Source organism: Crocuta crocuta, unplaced genomic scaffold (genome assembly GCF_008692635.1).
Source record: "Crocuta crocuta isolate KB4526 unplaced genomic scaffold, BGI_CrCroc_1.0 scaffold247, whole genome shotgun sequence".
Taxonomy (NCBI): Eukaryota; Metazoa; Chordata; class Mammalia; order Carnivora; family Hyaenidae; genus Crocuta; species Crocuta crocuta.
The window spans coordinates 1,857,653-1,879,765 of NW_027531910.1; positions in this window are offsets into that span (position 1 = coordinate 1,857,653).

Here is a 22,113-nt window from a genome sequence, read left to right on the forward strand (position 1 = left end):
AAAGTAGTGAGTTTTATAGGAAACTACAAAAATCTGAGACCCCAAGGGTCAATGCCATCACTATCATTATGTTAATATCAACTTTTCTGGAAAAGGTCAATCAGAGTAACATACAACTAGTGAGGATGCATACTCCTACAACTACTTTAGTAAAAGTTTGTAATTATCTATTAACTTGAAAATTCACATGCTTTTATTATTTAGCTCTTTTTCTGAATGTAAGAACATTCATATATTCTTACATAAGTGTTTAGCAAGGTCAATCAGAGTAACATACAACTAATGAGGATGCATACTCCTACAACTACTTTAGTAAAAGTTTGTAATTATCTATTAACTTGAAAATTCACATGCTTTTATTATTTAGCTCTTTTTCTGAATGTAAGAACATTCATATATTCTTACATAAGTGTTTAGCAAAATTCTTGAATATATACATGAAGAGACAAAGGAAATATTTATAGCTTGTTTTATACAAATAGCAAAAACTTTGGAAATACAAATATTCATCAGTCATATAATGGATTACTGAATTGTGGTATGTACATACAATAGAATACTTGGCACAACAACTACAACAAAACACTTTCAGCAACAACTACAACAAAAGAATAAAATTTAGTAAATGTACAGCATGAGTAGATCTCAAAAACATATTGAGTAAATGAATAGATTAAGTCACATAGAAATATATTCACCCATTATTATTTCATTCATATAAAAAAACAGATTAAGCCAAACATTTTACCTTTAGCAAAGGATTAGTAAATGCACAGCCTAGGATAGTGGTAACTTCTGGGGGAATCTAGTTAGGGATATTTTGCAGGGTAGCACAGCAGATTTCTAAGGTCCTTCTACACATTTTATTCATTATTATGGAGGGTACTTAATTCGCTATTTTTAAATAGTTGTACATATTTAAAAATTTTGTAAATGTGTTATGTTGCAGTGAAAATAAACAAGTCAGTAAATCAAAAGATGATAAGTGAAAGGAATATAAGTTAAAGTAGGATAAAGGAATATGTCAATGGTTCTGAGTATGAAGAGCCTACAGAATATTTTGTATATTGTTGGCAAGCATATTAATGAAAGAAGAAACAAATAAACTAGTGAAATAGTAAAAAGGGGGAGATATGACAATAAAAGAAAGAGGTGTAAATAAGGAAAATGAATAGAAAATATTAAATATGAGAGTGGCTTTTATATAAACATGGTAGGCTGAATATGTGTCTTTGCATCCACTCTTCCTTAAAAGCCCATTGTATTGACATTAAATATAAGCTCACAACCAATAGAGATGGAGGAGAGAAAACACAAAATGTTGTAGTCCAAAACATAGGTTCTTTCCTCTCTCTCTCTCTCTCTCTCCCTCTCCATATATATATAAATATGAGAGAGAGACATAAAGGGAAAGAGATCTAGTTATTTATTTATCTATACAGTGAGAGGGAGAAATATTAAACATTAAATATAAAAATTTGAACATAAGTCCTAGGAAACAGCACAGAAAAAAATATTACAAAAGCAGTCAGGAGTAGAGAAAAACAAAAAATATTTGAGGATCAATCTAATATTTGAGGATCAATCTAATTGAGGATTGAGCAGTCACCCTTCTGAATAGTAGGATTTGCAAAGATAAAGAACATCTTTCCTCATGAAGGAACTTATTCAAGAAATTTTATTAGAAGAGAAAGACTAAATGTCCAGATTGAAAGGGCTACTTATTGTGCATAAAAAGAAAGTTTAAAATGCCTCCATCAAAACACATCATTATGAGATTTTAACTGTAGGGATAAAATGTATGTTCTTAAAAACCTTCAGAAAAAATACTAAAGAGTCACATAAAAAGGTTCAAGAGTTACAATGACATTAGATTTTTAACAATATCAGGATTAGAAGGTGAAGCACAGTTAAATACATCGAAAATTCTGAAGAGAAATAATTTTTTAGCTAAATCCGTTAACATTCCTGTGGGAAGTAGACTAACTATGCTTTTGTATTCACAGCATCTTCAACTCGGTCTCCTATAGAATGTTTCTCATGAAGATGGGAGATAACACAGCCATGAAAACAGCAAAAGTGAAGAAGGAAACTGTTATCCAACCAAGAGGAAAGGTGAGAAGAATTTTCAGGATAATGACAGAGGATGACTCTCAGGTTAGAACCAAGCCTAGAGAAGACATGCCTGCCCAGAGCAGAATGCTGGAGGGTTGCTGAATGATGAATGTAAATTTACCCTTTCAGTGAGTTAGAGGGAAAGTTACTGATACATATGAAGAAAACTAGGTAAGACAACTAAAAAAGAAAACAAAAACAAAATATAATCACAGTACATTGCAGTCTCAGTCTGAATAATATTCCATAATCATTATTGGTCATTGAAAAAAATGCCGGCTAGGAAACTAGAGAAATAAACTGGCAAACATGGAAGAGAGTGATACTGATGTGTGAGGGGAGGATAGGAGAAGGTTAGATTCTCCTATTTCACCTTAGGAAGGCTATAGATCCTAAATGGAGGACTCTATAAAAACCTAATAATATGGTTACCAATAACTGTAGGGAGTGGATGGGATGGACTGTCAGGAAATAGGAGAATAAGTATTTTATTTATTTTTAAAAAGTTTTTAATGCTTTTGTTCATTTTTGAGAGACAAAGAAAGACTGAACACAAGCAGGGGAAGGGCAGAGAGAGGGTGAGACACAGAATCTAAAGCAGGTTCCAGGCTCCCAGCTGTCAGCACAGAGCTCAATGCAAGGCTCGAACCCACGAATCAATTGTGATATCATGACTTGAGCTGAAGTCAGATGCTTAACCGACTGAATCACCCAGGTGCCCAAGGATTTTATTTTTAGTAAAATAGTATAAACTTATTACTTCAGCAAACCAGAAATCAAAGCCGGGAACCAGTGATGCATAAAAAATATATTTAATATGGGGCCCCTGGGTGGCTTAGTCGGTTAAGCGTCCGACTTTCGCTTAGGTCATGATCTCGCGGTTCGNAAATGTAGATAAAACCTAATTTAAGAGCAAGATGACAAGAGAATGATAAAGAGGATAAATATAAAAGGAAGATGACTAGGCAATGAATATTCCTCTTCCTCAGACTCTGCTGTTATTCTTTCCAATTTTTCTTTTTCCTTTTCCTGAACTCTCTTCCATATCCTTCTTTCCTGCTTATATAATTTGGATTTTCTAACTCTTTGTGTCTTTTTAATTTTCTTTGCCTTGTTTCCTACTCTTCTAATATTTTAGGCTTTTACTTTTATTTTTTATTTAAAAAAATTTTAATGTTTATTTATTTTTGAGAGAGACACAGAGCATGAGTGAGGGAGGGGCAGAGAGAGAAAGGGAGACACAGAATCCAAAGCAGGATCCAGGCTCTGAGCTGTCAGCACAGAGCCCGAACTAGGGCTCAAACCCATGAACTGTCAGATCATCACCTGAACTGAAGTTGGCTGCTTAACCAACTGAGCTACCCAACCTCCCTGAGTTTTATTATTTTAATTTAATTTTATTTACTTTAATTTTTTAAAATATTTACTTATTTTTCAGAGAAGCAGGTATGGGGGAGGTGGGAGGGGTACAGAGAGAGGGGGACAGAGGAGAGCTGGATGCAGGGCTCAAACTCACTCACGAGAGCCATGAGATCATGACCTGAGTTGAAGTTGGATGCTCAACTGACTGAGACACCTAGGGGCCCCATGGGCTTTTATTTAAAAAAAAAAAAAAAAAAAGAAACATATTTCAATAGCTACAAAAATATTTTAATATTTGGATGTATCTCTTTCACTAACATGGGTTCATTGGTCTTCAATGGATTCAGAGTAAGTTTAATATGAGAAAGGTTATTAAAATCACCTGGGGAAATTTTTCAAATTATATGTGCCCTTGGCTTCCCAAATGGACAAGATTCCTTAGAGTCCTATAATTTGATAAGCATCTACAGATAGTTCTAATAGTTTTAGAGAATGTCTCAATATGGACTATTTTAGGTTTCATCCTTTTGTTAAACTTTATGTTCAAATTATCAAATGCTCTCAGCAGTATGATTGAGAATCCTTTGGATAACAGAGACGAAAATGTTCTTCAGTCAGTAGCCCAAAAATGGGAACTATAAGTTCTTTCTCTTATTGAAACACCTAACTTACATCTTAACCGGGGCTTTGAATAATTTAGTTCACAGAAAGACATTTCGGTAGCTATTTTTTTGTGCAATGACATAGCTGATTTATCGTACATACTTTTGGCCATAACATATGTTTAAAATAAAAATAATAATTTTAGCAAGATAGCCCAACATTCTAACTTGACTGATCCAAATCAAATACAATGAAAAGTAATTCTAAACCATAATGACAGTACATTTATTTTCAATAAAATATGTAATCTGAAAGAAACAATAAACTCAAATTGTTCTTCACTGCTTTCCAGTGTGTCCTATATTTTCAAAACTTGATTTTCTGCATATAAGGATTATTGTGTAAAATATTATCTTCATTTAGCACTTGGCAAATTCATATACATATGTCAAGACCTCTCTCTGCATAAAGACCTTCCCAATTCCCCAGATGTATTTAGTTTTTCCCTACTTTTTATCATTACAGCACACTTTGAATTTTTATCAAAAGTGTAATAATTTTTTACAAGCCTGAAACCTATGCTGGTATAAGACTTTTGAGGATGATGATCTTATTTTTGCTTGTTTGTATCTCTGAGATTTGGAAAATTAATATATTATATTTTTCACATTTTATAGAGCCGTTTTGTGGGTAGATGAAATCAGTCAGAATAGTATTATGAACCCTCATATTATACACATGAGTCATAATCACAACTCTTACAAGTATATGTTGCAGTATGTATCCTAAATGATAAGAATACCATTTATACACCTAAAAAAGTTTACAATAATTCCTAAAGATCATGAAAAATAAAATCAGTATTCAAATATCTTCAATTGTCTTTTTTTATGCACACATAGAAGTGTGAGTTTGAGCCAGCTTATACTACCTTATGAAAACCTACTTTTATATTTTCAATAGTTTTGTGAGCCCAGTGTTAAACACAGTCATAATTAAGAATTAAATTATAGAACCATACAATTAAATAAATCATATTAAAATTTTAAAGAAATACAAAAAACCTCCTCACTTTCTAATTACTTTACTACCTTTTTCTAGCACTTATAATCTTAAGATTACATCTATTGTATCTGTATGGTGAGAATACTATGCCATTGTACATCAGTACATCTTTTCTCAACTCTGTCTTCAGTGATGTCATGTTAGTAGCTGAAATCAACCACAGTGAAAATACATGTGTTCCTGTTCCTAGCTGTGTGCATTGAAAAATCAAGAAACAGTGAATAACTCAACCATAACGAGAAACTCTACTGCCAAGGAGGAGATCTGTAATAACAGCTCATGAAAAAACAAAAGCTCCTTGGAAAAATCTCTGATTCCATACCTGGAGTAGAACATGTATAGGATGAGCCTGAAATATCTTAGACAAAGTAACATAGAAGGGATAATTACTGGTGGGCTCATCTTAAATGAAACAAAACTGACTTTAGCAGATTACTTCAGTCAGAGATGGGACAATATGAGCATCAAAAAATAATAACTGCAATAGATCAAAAGACATAAAATATCCTAATATCCTTGGATTAATAATTATAGTAAAATACACATTTATTACCTTTATTACAGGGTTGGTAACTGATTGTTATTCTAAATAATTGATAAATATGAGAACAATTCAAGGATTTAGTCTGCATTTCCTATGTGAGCTATACTTCATGATATTTAGGATAGTGTGAAGAATTCCAGGTAGTGAATGATAAAGATGTAATAGAATTGAAATATCACCATTTTCCCACCTTTAAAGAAATAATGGAAGTAGGTAATCATCACTGATGGCAGCTAAAGCACTTAAGTGAAAGGCTAACAGTGAATTTTAGATGGATGGATCAAACTGAGAGCATCTAGACACACTGATTAAAATTAACCCGACGACAAGAGATATGGTCAGATACCACGTGCTCCTATAAGGATCCTCTGAGAAGACAGAACACCTCTCCATTATGCTTGTCAAACTACATTATTAAAGATGTGTAAATCAGGGCACCTGGGTTGCTCAGTCAGTTAAGCGTCTGACTTCAGCTCAGGTTATGATCTCATGGTTCGAGCCCAAGATCCAGCTCTGTGTAGACAGCTCAGAGCCTGGAGCCTGCATCAGATTCTGTGTCTCCATCTCCCTGCCCTCCCCTGCTCGTAAAATAAAAAAAAAAAGTAAATAAACATTAAAGAATTTTTTTTAAAAAGGTATGTAAGTGAATGTGAGAATAAATAGAATTTGAAAAATTATTGTCTAAAATTTAATAAAATCACATTTTTCACTTAAAGAGGAACAGTTAGGACATTATATAATGTTAAAACATTTTAAAGAATTTATTTCATTAGGGGTGCCTGGGTGGCTCAGTCGGTTAGGTGCCTGACTTCAGTTCAGGTCATGATCTCGCAGTCCATGGGTTTGAACCCCGCATCAGGGTCTGTGCTGACAGCGCAGAGCCTGGAGCCTGTTTCAGATTCTGTGTCCCTCTCTCTCTCTCTGCCCCTCTCCAGCTTGTGCTCTGTCTCCCTCTGTCTCAAAGATAAATAAACGTTAAAAAAGAAGAATATATTTCTTTAGAAAGTCTAATATTTTTCCTAAGTGACTGGCATGGTGGTAGTGAAAAATTTTAAAACTCATGGTATACAGTTTCCACATTTTGAAAATTATCTCCTTGTTATTAAATAACTCTTTGAAAGCTCTTTGGCAGTGAGGCTTATTAATTGATTATAAATTATATTTTAAAACCTTTCACACAGATAATGCATAATCATTACTATCTGACTTGCTATGTTAGAATCTTATTAATTTATATTTATTATGTCAAATATGAAAACCATTTTAAAGATATAAAACATGTTCAATCTATGGAGAATCCAAGACTTAAGATAAAAATAGTAAATAAAACTCTGCCTATAGATATAATTAACGTCATTATCTCTGTCTTCCCTTTTCCCTCATGCACATGTGTAGATGCACAAATGTGTACTCACTATATCTATCTACCCATCTGTCTGTCTGTCTATCTATCTATCTATCTATCTATGTCTCTATGTCTGTCTGTCTGTCTGTCTGTCTGTCTGTATGTATCTATCAATCTAAGTTTCCTTTGGTTAAAAGATCAAATAGATTTTGCTTTTGAAATTTATTGAATTTCACAAAGTTATATATTACAAATTTAATTTCCTACATGTGAACATAATAACAAATTTAATTTCCATACAATAGAATGTGTATATTATTAGTATATATATAAAAATAACCCATTAGTCAATACAGTAGTTAACATAGTAATTGACATTGCAAATCATGTAAAACTCTACTTGGTAAATGACTGCATTTCCTGTATATGGTAGAAAACAGCTGGCTAGCAGAATTAACTTGCTGCCTACTTGAGACAGTTCTTTTTGGGCTGTAAAGAGATGGGAGGGATAAACTACATGAATGAAAGGAACTAATGACAACATTGCCAGTCAATAGGAAGATATCCCCCAGCATCCCTGGCATGGTAAATTATTAAATAAAAAATATATAGCACCTGCCATAGCAAAGCTAATGGTGCAGATCTTTATAAAGAAGAAGCTGCCTTAGGTGGTGGTATTTATACAGTCTGTACCTATAGTGTTCAGTTTTTCCTTTAGAATGCATTGATTAGCTAGAAATGCCTTGATTGAAGGAAAGGAGACTTTAACCTTCATAATGAATAGGCCTCACGTTGCTGCTCTAATGTTCTAAGTCCTCGGTTTATCTTTGTTTCTAGCAGTGTGACTCTAAATCAAGATTAAAAAGCAACTCAACATGAGGTAAAATAAAAAGGAGGTGATTTAATCACCCTGTTAGCTTCAAATGATTATTGATTCTTGGAGGCGATGTCTAATTCTGCCAGAAAATCCATTTCAGTAATGATTACTGCCTCAGTTTTATCTATGATACTGGAGGTTATTAAAAGAGGGAATCTCAAGGGAAGTATACAACTTTAGACCATTAATATCATATTTAATATTTTTATCACAACACAGTTTTTAGCTCTGTCCTTTAACCTACAACAGAATCAGAATCGTCATTCAGAAAACATGTGCCTCGCTGCAATTCTAATTATTATATATACAGTCCTTTGGGAAACAGAAGCACACTGAAACACATGATGGATAAATATCAAACAATGTGGGACATATTGAACGTCTATTGTTTCTTATTACCACAAATACACAGCACTCAAGTATTATGCCTACAAATCTGACATTACTCTATGGCTTTTTGTTCACTCAAATTATTTTAGTCATGCCTGAAATGCTATTAGAATCACAGATTTGCTAAATATAGTGGGTAGAATTTTCCAAACACAGTTCAAAGAGATAAATAGAGATGATATATGTGTGTCTAACACAGATAAGTAAAGCTAGGATGATGCTTTATATAAGGTTTGTTAAGGGTGATGTGCCACCAAATCAGAGTTTTGTTTCTCTGAGCATGTCTCTATATTTGTAGTTGATTAGGGACATTTAGTGGAATAAGGGAGGAGGACATACATGGAGCATGATTTAAAGAGTGACGTCTCAAGTTTGAACTTTTTATTTAAACTTCTACTGAACTATAACCAAGAAGAGACCTAATAAGTGTCAGGAATCTCATGTAATGAGAATGGAGAAATGAGACATTTGAGAGTGGAATTGTTAAACTTTTGGTAGCAAGTGAATGTTGAACATAAGGTAAACAGAGTAATCCAAGATGACTGCATGAGTATGAAATATGCAACTGGATGATATCTCAATAAGGTGAAATCTAAGAGAAGCAGTAATTAGTAGGGAAAATTATGAGCTCAGATTTGGAGGAAATGAATATGAAGTTTTTTATCTATAAGGCCATTAAAATATAACTCTCATATTCACAAAATTGGTGTAGTATGGAATTAAAAATTTGTGAATCTCAGTTTATATATTATCATGACAGTGAACTGGGTGCTGAGGGAAAAGTAATAAAACAAACAGATAAAAGGGTAATATAGAAGTTGTTTTTGAGGTGTGTATCTTTTTTGAGTCATCTTTAGGCTACAAAATATCAAATTTTTTTAAAATCAGAGCTTAATCATATTATACCTGGGGCTTGTCCATTATAATTATAAAAAACAGATAAATATTATAAAATAAAATAGAAAAAGCTAATTCACTTTATCATGTTACCAAGTATAGGTGTTTTACACTAATATGCATACTAGAAAACAATCATATGAAACTGCAAAAGGTGTTATCAGAGTTGCTATTAAGTGTATATTCACTTGGTCTGTATAACTCAATTTCATGGTAGTTACACTCTTGTCAGGAGAGACAGATCCATAACAAAATTAAATAAGTAAAATATTATGTAAATAATGTTATCTGCAATGAAAAAGCAGGAAGGTGAGGATATATGGATATAAGTAAACTACCACTTTAAACAGAATGAGCAAGGACAACTGCACTGAGAATGGAATCTTTGAAATGTTAATTACGAAACGATGGGGCATTTGGGTGGCTCATTCAGTTAAGCCTCCCACTTCAGCTCAGGTCGTGATCTCATGATCTGGTGAGTTTGAGCCCTGAGCCCCCACATCAGGCTCTGTGCTGACAGCTCAGAGCCTGGAGCCTGCTTCAGATTCTGTGTCTCCCTCTCTCTCTGCCCTTTCCCTGCTTGTGCTCTGTCTCTCCCTCTCTCTCAAAAATAAATAAATGTAAAAAGATTTTTAAAAAATGAAATGGCAGTCTAGATAGATCAGATTTATCCAAGTTATAAATCAATGAAATCTTGTTGAATGATAGGCATATCTATACACAAACTTCATTTGTTTTGCATTTTTCTACTCTAATTGCAGAAACGACATTCTGACAGATTATGCATGTATTTATGTATGTGTGTGTACCTATACACAGACATATATTTATATTCATATCTATATATATACAAGTTACTTTATTTTCATCTTCACTGCTTGTTTTCTCTTTTCTGAACAGACACTGAAAAGATCGTTAAAATTGGCAAAATACTAGCAATACTGACAAAGAAAATAAAAGAGAAGATACAAATTGCCAATATTAGAGTTGAAATGGGGACTATCACTAGAGATGCAGTAGACCTCAAAACCATAACAAGATAATACTCTAAACAATTCTTACATACATTAATTTGAAAATTGAGATCAAATGAACCAATTCCTCAACAATACTACTATTACAACTCTCACAATATGACACAGAGAATTGAATAGCTCTATAAACTAACAAGGAAATTGAATTCATAATCTTAAAACTCCCTGAAATTGTCAATCCCAGATGGCTTCACTGGCAAATTCTACCAAAATTAAAGTAAGAATTAACACCATTTCTACACAATCTCTTCCATAAAATATAAAAAAATACAATGTAGAATAATGACAGATATATAAAGGTGAATCACAAACATAAAAGAAAAATGTAAAACTATAAAATTTTTAGAAAGAAACAGTAGAAATTCTGGATCTAGTCCTAGGCAAAGCATATTTAAATTTGTCATAAAAAACAACCTCTAAACATTTTAAAAAATATAAATTGGACTATCAATTTTAAATCTTTGTTCTGTGAAAGATCCTATTAAAAGTGAAAAATAACCTACACTCTGAGAAAAACTATATTTTCAAATCACATGATACAGAACTTGATTCTAGAAGATTTTAAGTATACTCAAAACATAACTATAAAGAAAAACAACAGCAAATTAGAACATGGAAAAGAAACATATGAGCAAACATTTCACCAAAGAAAAGATACAGATGGCAAATAAAGACATGAAAAGATCAACATGTTTAACCATGAGAGAAATGCAAAATCAAGTCATAGTGATATATAGCTACACACTCACCTGAATGGCCATTAAAAAAAAAAAGTGAGAACACCAGGTGCTGGTAATGTTGCACAAAAACTGGACCACTCATACATCACAGGTGTAAATACAAAATGGTAAAGCTACTTTGGAAAAACAGTGTCAAAGTTTCTTACAAAACTATGTATGTAACCACCATAAGATCCAACAATTATACTCTTGGGCATTTATCCCAGATAAATAAAAGTTATGATAACACAATATTCTATACATAAATGTCCATATCCATTTTATTTAAAATAGTGAACACCTGAGATAACCCAAATGTTCTTAGGTGAATGGTTCAACTGGCAGTACATTCATACTATGGACTACTATTCTGCAATAAAAAGGATTAAAATACTGATAAAATATAAGAACCTAGAAGAATATCCAAGGAATACTTTTGCATCAAAAAGGTAAACACAAAAGTTTACATATTATATTGTTATATTTATAAAACTCCTTTAAAATGACAAAATAATAGAAATGAAGAAGGATTAGTGGTTCCAGGTATTAGGATGAGATGGGGTATGACTGAAGTGGGTGTGGTTACAAAGGGGTAGCATGATCTCCAGTCATTTGTGCATTTCAAATGGATTAATTTCTAAAAGTTCAAAAATTTGGCATAGAACATCCATTTGAAAATTGTTACAAATATTTTAAATGATTTCAGGTTATAAAATTGTGTGAGAGAGTAAATTTTTCTATATCCTTTAGATTATTTGTGTACAAAATGAATTTAAAACATTCCAATTCCATGAGTGGGAGAATGTTTTCTAGGTTGGCACAGATAGCTATAAATAAATCAATTTAGAATCCACAACTTGCATATTGTATCTCCTAAAATTTAATACACTATTTTAAGAGGTCTGAAGAAAGTATAAGCAAGTCCCTGGATGAATGTCTTGTAAACTGCCTGAAATTTGAAATATTTTTTTATTAAAAATATTTAATGTTTTTTATTTATTTCTGAGAGAGATAGACAGCATGAGCAGGGGAGCATCAGAGAGGGAGACACAGAATCTGAAGCATGCTCCAGGCTCTGAGCTGGCTGTCAGCACAGTGACCAACTTGGGGCTCGAACTCACAAAATGTGAGATCATGACCTGAGCCAAAGTTGGTCGATTAACCGACTGAGCCATCCAGGTGCCCCTGACATCATTTCTTAAATCACACACCAACCCAGTGGAAAAGGATGAAAATCTTACTGGCTCAGGGTGCTTAACCATACCACCTGAATGATCAGTGGTTGATCGTTAATCTATGCTGACCTAGGGGTGAACTCTAGGAAATAAGCCTAAAATTGAAAACAAGGGGGTGCACCAGTGTGGCTCAGTCAGTTGAGTGTTATACTCTTGATCTCAGCTCAGGTCATGGTCTCACAGGTCGTGGGACGGAGACCCATGTTGGGGTCTGTACTGGCAGTACAGAGTCTGCTTGGGATTCTCTCTTTCTCTCTGACCCTCTGCTGCTGGTGTGCGCTTTCTCTCTCTCTCTCCCTCCCTCTCTCTCTCTCTCAAAATAAATTGAGCATGGGCACTGGAGGTTTAATATCATGGGAAATACAAATTACACAGAATCAGCCCAGCAAATGCACTGAACAAACGAACAAATGAACAAAAAAGAGTAATAATAATAAGCCCTGAAGGTGAAGGGTAAGAATCCAATTTGCTGCAATATGTTATGTAAAATTTTCAGTTTTCAACAAAATATTATATGACATACAAAGAAATGGGAAAGTGTGACCCATACCTAAGAAAGAAGCAGGCAACAAAAAATGCCTTTCAGTAGGTCATATGGTTTTAACCCAGCAAAGATTTCAAAGCAGCCATTATATACAGTTATAGAACCAAAAGAAACCACTTTTAAATAAAGAAAAGGCCCATCAAATATAGAATATCAATAAAGAGATATCAATTATAAAAAGAAACACAAATAGAAATTCTGGATTTGAAAAGCTACAATAAATGAAATGAAACTTTTACCCCAGGACTCAATAGGAGATGTAAGCTAGCAAAGGGAATAATCAATAATCAGTGGCCTTGAAGACAGATCAATACAATTTACACAATTTGAAAAAGAGAGATGAAGAAAATTGAATGGAGCTTAAGAAAAACGTGGTACACCATTATGTGCATCAATATATACTTAACGGTAATACCAGAAAGAGGAGAGAAAGAACAGGGAAGAAAAAATACTTAAAGAAACAATAACTGAAAACTTCCCAAATTTGCCACCAAAAAGTTAACTTCTACATCCAAGAAGTTCAAAAAACTCGAAGCAGAAGAGAAAGAATATTCATAAACATATACATCATAATTAAATTATTGAAAACCAAAGAAGTAGAGATTACCTTGGAAGAAAATAAACCAATAAGCCAAACAGAACCACAGTAACAGTAAAGTCTACTTCTCATAACTTCTTATCAGAAAAAATCAAGAGGCAATAAATGATATTGGAAATACTCAAAGAAAAAAAAAAGAGCTTGTTATCCAAGAATTCTCTATCCAGCAAAATTCCCCTTTAAAAGTGAAGAATAAATAAAGGCATTCTTAGATGAGCAAAACCTGAGAATTTGTTTTTTAGCAGATGTGTCTTATAAGAAATACTGAAGGAGTTTTTTCTGGCTGAAAAAAGCAATCCCAAACGGTGATTCTAACCTACATGAATAAAAAAGAATTCTGGAAGAGGTAATTATGTGCGGACTTATGAAAAATGGTATAATTACAATTGTTTTGCTCTTTTTTCTCTTGTGAGAACATAAACTCATACTGTCACTTTGTAAAATAGCTGGGCAGTTTCTCAAAATGTTAAAAATAAAATTACCATATGACCCAGGAATTCCAATCCCAGGTATCTATCTAAGAGAAATAAAAATAAATGTATGTATAAAGACCTGTACATAAATAGTCGGAGTAGTATAATTCATAATAGCCCAAGAATAGAGATAACCTAATTATTTATCAAAAGATGAATGAACAAACAAAACACTGTATATCTGCATTAGTAGTATTTTATTGAAAAATAAAAAAAGAACAAAAGTACTGATATATACTGAAATGTGGACAAACCTCTAGAACATTATGCTAGGCGAGGAATGTCAGAAACAAAAGAATACATATTATATGATTTCATTTATATGAAATAGGCAATTATATGGAAACAGCAAGTACATCCGTATTTGCCTAGGGCAGGTGGAAAGGGAAGGGACTTTTAGTGGATACCAGGTTCAATTTTGGGGTGCTGGAAAACTTTTAAAATTAGACAATGTTGATAGTTCCATAACTTTGTAAATATTTAAAAAGAGCCAAATTTTCAAAACAATCCTGAAAATGGATAGTTTTTTTTGATATGGATATTATTCTTCAATAAAGCTGTCTTTAAAGAAAGTTAAAAAATTCAGTTTAAAAAAATGTACAGAGAAACGATCGAAAGACTAATTGAATATGAAAGACCAATTGAGATAGGGCCTGTGTGTTGACCTTTAGATTTAACAATCCACTTTTTATATTTGTGGTGAAAATTCAGAATGACATGTGACTATGTTAAGTCTTGTTTGTTTGTTTTTCATTTATCACATTTGTTTCCAGAATGTTACTCTTTGAATCTGGAGGCTTAGATTTTTAAACACTAAGAAAATCTTCATTATCTATTTAATAATATCTTCTGCTTTTTAGTCCATGAGCTTTCTCACTTGAAAGTTGGACACTTGTGTTCTCTCTCCAAACATGTAATATTTGATTTTATTTTGTCTATCTCTGTGCTTTTTGTATTGTGTTTTAGTTTCATTTCTGTATCAATTTCAAGAGATTTATCTTGTTTTCTTTTTCTTAATGAAAGGACACTAATCTTATTATGCATGAAATATCTTCTTATAAAGTTTTTAGTATACAAATCAGAAATTTCTAAGCATAATTCTGCTTTGAGCTTTATTTTTCTTTTTTTTTTCCTGGGACCATTTTGTTCTGTTTTGCTTTTGGAGTTCTCTTTTTCCTTTTTTTGTATTTTCCATAAATGCTTTGTGAACTAATACTGTATATTCATATTTAAGAGGAAGACTCTAAATATCTAACTCAGAGTGCTGTATCCATAGGCTTATTTTCTTTAATGGAAGACTTTAAGTTGATTATCAGAGAAACTGACTAACCAAATTTCCAAAATATGGTGGTCATTTCTCTGGGGTCTTTTAATCTATCTGATGTTGGTAGAAAGAGCTATCTGGCTGAATGATAAAGGTGGTGAGGCTTCATCTCTTTTCCATCCATATCCCCAGACTTTACTGATCTGGTTTCTGTCACTAATTCTAGAATTTAAAATGAAATCATATAGCATGTGCTTTTTATTCATTTATTTTTGATCTCTTATTCAGCATAGTTATTTTGAAATTCACTCATGTAATAGCATATATGAATAACTTACTTTTTTATTGCTGTATCAGGAATTTATTCATTTTATTTGTCCATTATACAGGTAGGCCAGGATTTGTTTACCCCCTCAAATTTTGATGGCATTTGGTTTTTCTCCAGTCTGGATTTTACAAATAAAGCTGCTATGAATATCACATTCAAGTCATTGTATGGGCATATGCTGCCATTTTTCTTGGGTAAATAGCTAGGAGTGGAATGGCTGGACCATATGGTAGGTGTATGTTTTCAAAGCAATTGTATCATTTTGCATTTTCACTAGAAGTATATGAGACTTCTAATTCCTCTACATCCTTGCCAATACTTTTTAATAGCCTTTTTAATTTAGGTGTGCAGTTGTAGTTTATCAGCATTTAATTTGTAATTTTCTTAAAAATTTTTAATGTTTTTTATTTATTCTGAGAGACACAGAGAGACAGAGTGAGCAGGGGAAGGTCAGAGAGAGAGGGAGATACAGAATCTGATACAGGCTCCAGGCTCTGAGCTAGCTGTCAGCACAGAGCCCGACGCGGGGCTCGAACCCACGAACCGTGAGGTCATGACCTGAGCCGAAGTTGGATGCTTAACCGACTGAGCCACCAAGGCGCCACTTAATTTGCAATTTTCTAGTAACTAATGATTTCTAGCATCTTTTCATGTAAATATTTATCCTCTGTAGATCTCCATTGGTGATGTGTCTATTCAAATATTTTGCTCATTTTTAAAAATGGTTTGACTATTTTCCTGCTATTGAATTTTAAAAATTCTTTATATATTCTGGATTCAAGTTATTTACTAGACACGTAATTTGCAAATATTTTCCTCCCATTAATGTAGCTTATTTTTACAATCTCTTAACAATTTTTTTTATGAGCAATAGTTTTTCATTTTGATAAGTCTCAATTTATCAATTGATCCTTTAATGAGTTGTTTTGTGTTTTATCTAAGAAATCTAATGCTCTGTCATTTTTAAAAATTTTTTATGTTTATTTATTTTTCAGAGAGAGAGAGAGAGAGAACACAACTGGGGAAGGCACAGAGAAAGGGGGAGATGCAGTATCCAAAATAGGCTCCAGGTTCTGAGTCGTCAGCACAGAGCCTGACATGGGGCTTGAACCCTCAAACCGTGAGATCGTGACCTGAGCCGTAGTTGGACACTTAACCAACTGAGCCACCCAGGTGCCCTGTCATTTTTAAAATTTTATTTTTTACCTGTATTTTATGTCAAAAAATGTTAAGGACTTGGGATTTCACCCTACTTGTGAACTAACAAGTTAGTCAGCCATAAGCTTGCGGGCAGAAGACAAAAGAGCCCTTGGTCAGGGACAAAGGACTTTACTATACACTGCACAGCAAGCAGGAAGACCTTCAGTTTCTTTCGCCATCCACGCCCTGGTTGCACAATGTGGAGGTGAGCTCAGCGGAACACTAGACACAGTGGGCTTCTGCAGCTGAGAAACCTCAAACCTGGGAACTCTAATTTTTTTTAAAGTTCGTGTTCCCCTCCTTTTTCTTTTTTTCTTTTTTTTTTTTAATGTTTTATTTATTTCTAGGAGAGAGACAGCGTGAGCAGGGGAGGGTGAGAGAGAGAGGGAGTCACAGACTGAAACAGGCTCCAGGCTCTGAGCTGGCTGGCAGCACAGAGCCCGACGCGGGGCTCGTACCCACGAACCGCGAGATCATGACCTACGCAAAAGTCGGACACTTAACCGAATAAGCCACCCAGGCGCTCCACCCCCCTCCTTTTTCTATACCCTGGAAATTCTCTCAAGGGAATAAGCTTGGATAATCATTTCTGAATTTCTGAAATTAATGGCTTGAAATTTGTTGTTTAATATATTTTGTTGGCTTTTGATAGTTTTTTTCTGATTTTCTATCTTGGCCAAAAGTGTAGAGGATTCTTTTATAGATTGTGATGATTGTGGTTACATACTCAAAGTGAGATCACTTTGTGATCATGTGTGCATATGTGGGTGTGTGTGTGAGATGTCAAGCAACCCTCTAATTTGTCTAGGAACAAGGGATTTTCTGAGATGAAGAAATTTTAATGTAAAAACCAGGATGGTCACAGAAAAACTGGGAGAGTTGGTCATTCCAGATTGTGTGTGTGTGTGTGCGTGTGTGTGTGTGAGAGAGAGAGAGAGAGTGAGAGAGTAAGAGAGAGAGACAGAGACAGAGACAGAAACAGAAAGAGGCAGAGACAGAGAGAGTCAGCTATTTTTAGGGAGTCCCATTAAAATCAATGTTGTACATATACATGACTTTTGTGAACTGAAATTTCTAAGAACCTTATTGATATGACTTTCTGTGCCTTTATTTAATTCAGTCAAATTTAACAAATATGTAGTAAGTGAGAGTGATAAGATTGGTACTTTTATGTCTTCTCCTCACAGGTTTGGTATTTAAATGAGCTGTGATAAATTAAAAAAAAAAAAAAAGCTTCTTTGACCTGTATGAGTCACACAGACCCTTCTTAAATGGTGGTAAAACAAGCTTTGCTGCGTCATAAATTTTGTCAAAGTCATTATCTGTAACCAAGGTGATCAAAGGACTCAAGTCTTTAGTCTAAATTTAATCATTTACTTGAGAATTTAATTTTTATTAGAAAGTATAATAATCATAGATGCAAAAATATAAAATGGCTACTTTATTTTTTAAGTTTTATCTGACATAAGTGAAATCTTATGAGACTAAGAGATGTGTTAGATCCAATTTAGAGTGATCATTGCATAAGAGTTCATACTTTATAGAGAATCATGAAATACTATTCCCTATTTTTAGGGTAGATGTTATGCTCATGATTAATCAGAACGTATTCATGTGTTCATGTCAGATCCCATTGGGCTTTACATTTCCAGTATTTTTTATAAAAATTGTGACTGACCCTGTAGAGGGAGAAAAAGGGATCCCAGCTAACAAATTGAACGCATAAGATCCATTAACGCTAACCAATACTATTGTATATGATTAAGTGGAACAATTATCAAGTACCTGACTCAAAGCTGGCAGATCTTTTCACATTGTCAGTTAGGTCACTGTCGGCCTCACCTCCACTTAATCCTTGTCTAGCTCAGTTTTAAGCTGTTGATCCAGTGCAGTGATGAGACATTTCATACTTTATTAAAATTTCCACTAACACACTAGATATTTAATCTCCCCTGTTTTGGTAAAAATCCACTTCTTAAATGTTAATAAGGACTGCCATACACTGGAATAGTCAAAAAACACTATTTGCCAAAATGTGTTATTTCTTCATGTCTTCTTTCATTTAAATGCCAAATCTTTCACAATTCTAACTGCCCCATTTCGAAGGAAGATATACTATGTTAATTACCTTAGGGTTTTTTTTTTTTGCAAAGATTCCACAATTTAAGATTATTGAAAAAATTTTCATCTGCTCAACTCACCAAATCTATTAAATGTTATTGAAGATGTTTTTATATTTTTTAATTTTTTTTGAGCACATATCTCTATTTTTTTATTTTTTTAATTTTTTTTACAAATAGTTTATTGTCAAATTGGTTTCCATATAACACCCAGTGCTCATCCCCACAAGTGCCCTCCTCCATGCCCNAAGAGTCTGTTCATATCTCCTGCCCATTTCTTCACTGGGTTGTTTGTTTTTCGGGTTGAAGATGTTTTTAAAAGGAAGGAAATACATCTGGATTATTAAACATGCCTGAAATATTTCAATCCCATTCAGTGAAATCTTAAAATGAAAAAAGAAGTTAGATGTTTGAGGAGGAAAGAGGGGGCAGATCAAAAGAACACATACAGTGGATTGTGATGGACTAACTCGCTCTTATGTACCAAAGAGGAGTTAAGTTTAATAACACCAATAATTTATGCAATATTATTTTTTTTACATTATAGATGATGACTTGTTTAGAGGAGGCAGGGGCAAATAGAATGATGTGCATGTATCTAACTCAGCAAAGTTTATCTTGCACATCGATGGAAACTACTATTGCACCTATATCCACTTGTTTGACACACAGGTGTTACAGTCTGTATTTACAAGACTGTCTGCCAGCCTGAAGACCCTTTGTTGTGAAGAGTATAAGCCATTGTGATTATAGGCACATAAAATCAAAAGAAAGCTGTTTGCTAATCCTCCTCACTTCCATCTGTTTGGTTGCTACTTCTCAGGTGTAATTTAGACAGGCAGATGTGCAATCTGGGAATCCATCCAAATTCACTTTATTTACTTCCTTTTTAAGGAAACGGGAGCATCAATATTGTCTTCAGAAAACAATTCTATTTCTACTAGTGTTCTCTCCAGTCTGTGGTTGTATTTTATTCTCTGGTCGTAATGTGGAAGAACTGTGGTTCCTGAGGCTTTGACATTGATTCTATGTTTCTTCTGCCCCTTTTGTCACATCAGACTGGCAGCAGTTTCTAACACTACCTCCAGAGTACTTCTTCCATTATGATTGTAGGTCTCTGACTGGTGGCAAAGGGCTATAGGAAGCCTACGTAAGATTCCCTATCATATGCCCCTTCCTATCATATGCCCCTTCACAGTTAGCACCTAACTGTGAATGAAGGCATCCAAATTCTCCGTATAACTGACAAAATAGTAAGGATTATGGCTCTTTCAGTAAACAGACACAACTGAATATACACAACACTTGGAAAGCAGAGTAGGTAATCATTAATATCCTCATTTTGGGGGCCAGATAAGAGAGTAGATACAAATTAACGCTTTAATTACTTACCGTGACTGAAGACTTATAGTATTAGTTAAAATAGGCTGGGTTATGCTATGGTAACTAAACTAACCCTGACATCCTGGCTACTCAAAAAGACAAATGCTTCAGCTTACAGTGATGCTTCTGTCCTTACAATGAACTGGCCAGAACAATCATATGACCTCATTTAGTAGCAAGTTGGAAATAAAAGTGTAATTCTCATGAAAGGAGAGGTGAACCAAATATGCACAGATGCTAACAGTCTTCACCACTGACTACGTTATTAACTATTAATCTATACTTAATTAGTTTTTTCAGTTCTCTATTGTTTCCTATTAGTCATGGATTCTGTGAGGCAAAAAATAAAAATAAAAAAGTTCATATTGTTATTTCTTTATATGTCCCCTTTTAAAATTAGATGTGCTTTCCCAGGTTGCTAGAACACTCAGTGAACCCCATAGCTATTGTACCTCCACCTAGAGAAAATATTTAGGTATATACAAAAAGGGGGAAAATATTGTTACCTCAAATATAAAATACTTAGTTTTATCTTCAAAGGACATGCCATTACTGACTTCGTGATGCCTGACGTACTGAAAATGAAGGCAGGGCCATGTTTGGAGAGGTCAGTTGGATGCAGGAAAATGTGGTAGCAGATGGTGACATAGTGTGTGGGAGATAGGGTGTTGTGAGGGGAAATACACAAATAGAAATAAAAAGATTAACTATAGGTGACAGCTGCTGGTGAGGGAGTTGACAGATTTTTTTTTTCCTGGTGCCCAAGACTTTCGCCACACTTATTTTAGAATTAGAACATGTGAAACCAGTGTTGGCACTTTTGTTCTGCTTTGGCATCACCCAGAGGTCTTGCATTACTGTCATCAATATAATAAGCTGATAACTGGTTCTTTGAAATAACTGACAATACCAAAGAACTATGGACAACCAGGCTCTTGTGCCTGTGCTCCCATCTGCCTAAGTAATTATTAAAGAAAAAACAGGTGCATCAACAGGATGGAAGCAACTGTCAAAAGTTTTATGTTGCAGTAATTGTATTCCATCTCATTGTTATAATAATCTATTATTATCTATAATCTATTATATTATTATAATATCTATGATATCTATAATCTATTATCTATAACCTATTAATATTATGAAGAAGTTTGTAATAAGTGAGAATTGATATCATTTGACAGCAACAATATGATTCACTGACTCACTATTCATAGATCATCTCAGGACAGTGCACCCAATAGGCAAAGGTGTTTGTTATATATACACATTAAGAAATGTGTTAGTCTAGTCAGCATTATCTTTATTAGATCATAAGCAACTACATGTGTCTACTAGATAAAGTTCAAAGGAATTTTTTAATCAATATTCACTGGTTATGGTGAAATTCTAAAATTTTTGGACAATAACTTAGGTACTATAGATTACATAAATTCATAAAGTTTCACTATATATATGCAACATAGAGGAAGATGAGTAACATTTCCCAGAAGAAAAGCATAAAAAGAAAGGAAACATAGACAGAATAAGATATCGATGAGAGCTGCAAAGATTTCAAGTTTTCTGTCCCTCTTCTTCCACCCTTTTTTTTTTTTTTTTTGTTTTTATTTCTCTATCCCCGCGCTGCTAATCCCCACATTCTTTCACTACCTGCCTTCAGTTTTCATCTTGTCCTGTGTTGGTCTACGGTCAATTTAGAGCAGTATCTGCAATGACCATGTGAGAAATGGATATCTCAGAGTGCTGACCTATAACCTAGTTTGGGTTTTAAACTATCTTTGAGAATCTGATGAAAACAGATTGCTTCATGAAGGTGCACATACAATTTTGTACACAATTTCAGAGGGTTCACTGACCCTTGGAAACCAGTCCACAGAATCATCCTGGATCTCAAGTTAAAAATGCCTGCTTTAGAGTCTCAAGGGGCACCTGGGTGGTTCAGTCAGTTAAGCATCCAACTTCGGCTCAGGTCATGATCTCATGGTTCGTGGGTTCGAGCCCCGCATCGGGCTCTGTGCTG